We start from the raw sequence: 3,004 nt of genomic DNA on the forward strand, positions 1-3,004 counted from the left end.
AGAGAAGAGAGAGAGAGGAGAGAGAGAGAGAGAGAGAGAGCGAACATTGTGGCAGGCACTACCGTCTGGTCTCTATAACCAAAAAAATGGCTTCCCTCCACTGTTTAACTACTATAGGTAAAGGTTTTTTTTTTTTATTTCATTTTATATTACACCATAACTTGATTTTTATGTTTAGTCGTTTGGTTGGATAGGTTTGGATTATGTATTTTAGTTATATTTGGATTTGGCTACGTGAATGGGTTAGAATTGTTTTCTACTTAATGTAATTTTTTTAGATTGATTTTGGTAATTTTCGCAGGGAGTATTTTTAATTCTTGCATTTTGGAAATATGAATTCTAATTTGTGATTTGTCTTCTCAGATTTGTCTCTCTCCACCCTCTATGACAGACCAAATCTCTCTCTCTACGTTCTCTTTCTCCCTGTCTCTCTGCATTGTATCTCTCTCTAAACCGTATTTTGGGTTTTTATGCTTTTGGGATCTCTCGCTCTCGCTCTCAGTCTCTCTGTGTGTTAGGGTCTTCGGCTCGCCTCATCTCTCTCTCCTTTCTCTGTGTACCAATCTTCTTCTTCTTCTTTTTTTGGTTTTAAGAGGTTAGTTTCTTTTCATACCAAGAGGCTCTCAAGCAGTGTTTTGACATAGTGAAACATTGTAATTTGTCACTTTTTAACTTAAACGTGGCTAAATTTTAGGTGGTCCTTTTTCTTACATGGTAGTACTTCCTTAATTGCAAGAAAATGTTTTTGCTATTATATATAGTATGTGATATAATTTGAGAAATGTCAAACCAAATTTTTTTTTTTTTTTTTTAGAAAGATGTCAAACCAAATTATATAACTTAGGACAAAGTTCAACTACAAATTTGGTTGTAATTTTAGACTATAACTTCAACTTAAAAAATTAATATAATTACATATTTTGAAAATTTAACCGTTAAATTTTATGTTCTTTATGTTTTTAACACACATGTAAAATTTCGTGTCAATCGAATTTTATTTACTATTCGATTTGCAAACTTATTTTTTATAAAAAAATTTAGTCTACAAAAACTTGTAATTTTAACAATTAATTGATGACATAACTCTTTATCTTTGATCTTCTAGAAATTTTGCAAGCATAGAGGATATAAAAAGAAGGATCATGCTAACGGGTGCCCTTAGGATAATGGTTAACAATCCATTTTAGGAAAGTTTTGATACCACTTTTATGGGAAATGGAAACAACTGTCAAAATATTAATTACTTTTATGAGAAATGGTTAACAATCTATTTTAGGAATTTTGATACAACTTTTATGGGAAATGGAAAAAACTGTCAAAATATTAATTGCTTTTATAATAAATGGTTAACAATTCATTTTATGAAACTTTTGATACAACTTTTATGGGAAATGGAAAAATGTGTCAAAATATTAATTGCTTTTTTTTTTCTTTTCTCATAAAAACTTTCATCAAATGGATTATTAATCATTGCTCTAAAGGCACCTGTTAGCATTTTTCTAAAAAGAAAATGTAATCTAATGGTGGATTCGTAAAAATTCACTTTGCTACATTAAATTTTGTAACAAAACTGTTTCCTTAATTAATGGACAAAGTTTGGCTACAAACTTAGTTGTAGCTAATGGTTACAAACTTCCACTCAAAATTAACATTGTTACATATTATGAAAATATAATTATTGAATTGCATGTTTTTAATACTTTTAACATGCATATCAAATTTTGTACCAATTAGATATTATTTATTATTTAATGCATAAAACTTAATATTTAAACATTTGATTGATAACATAACTATTGATCTTTGAGTTTCTTGAATTTTTTTTTTTTTTTTGAGAAACTGATTTTCTTGAAATTTTGCAAGTATGAAGAATATTTAAAATATATATATATATATATATATAATTCAATAATAGATTTGTTAAAATTCACATTAAATTTTTTTCTTAATTAATTACAATTATATTGATGAGAGGTGGGGGGGGGGGGGGAAATTAAAGAAAGAGTACCTTACAATTGTTTTTAGCTAAGAAGAAGGGGGCCTATTGGGGCCAAAGCCCAATAATGACTTAAAGGATCATTATTCATTAGAGCTCAAGTCCTTGGGCCGACACGAAATTTGGAATTCTACTAGGGGAAGTACGGAAATTAATTTGTATTTGACATTGGATTTGTTTTTGCCCCTAAAATAGGGCATGTTGCTTTGTTACATTAAAAAGTTGTGCCCAACGTACCTACGTAAGGTCAAAATCATGGAGCCCAAAAGCAAGACTATTTTTCGTTATACGTTGGCAAAAATAGGGATATGGATTCAAGTTTTCAGGGGAAAAAACAAAGTAGATCTACATGATAATCATGCTACCTACCCCTTTTTTTTTTTTTTTTTGGTTAAGAAAGTTTCAACCTGTGAATTCTTTCCTAATGATAACTTTTTATCATCAAATCAAAACATCAATCAGTTATTGTACATCTTAAATAACTCAATCAATTGTGTCTATAAAAGGTGGAAAAAAATTAATAAAAAAAAAAAAAAAAAAAAAAAGAACGCAAGTGTTACAATTCTTTCACCTAAGAGAGGAGGCAGAATTAGGGTCCCTTGAGGCCCGAGCCCAATAGTGACTCAATGGATTCATTAAAGCTCAAGTCCATGAACATTAGAGCTCATGTCCTTAGGTTAACACTATGATCATTAGAACTCATGTGCTTGGCCCAATCCTTGGGCTTACAGCATGGTGTTAGCTGATTGGGCACGACCTTAACATTGATCCCATCCTTGGCTATCAAAATCTAAAACCATTTACATTTTAATTAATGATTAAAATCTAAACGAGGATGACACCGTGTTCGCCGCCGCCATCATACGTTGCTTCAGTGCTCTCAGATAACCACTCTATGGGTTGGTGATGTTCTTCTTAGGACCCAATGAGAAAGTGAGAGCAGGATCAAACGACTAAGCATCTTGCATGAAAGCTGAAAATGAAAGGTACGGATTGCATGTTGTGTCT

This window comes from Quercus suber, unplaced genomic scaffold (genome assembly GCF_002906115.3).
Source record: "Quercus suber isolate HL8 unplaced genomic scaffold, Cork oak 2.0 scaffold_21, whole genome shotgun sequence".
NCBI lineage: Eukaryota > Viridiplantae > Streptophyta > Magnoliopsida > Fagales > Fagaceae > Quercus > Quercus suber.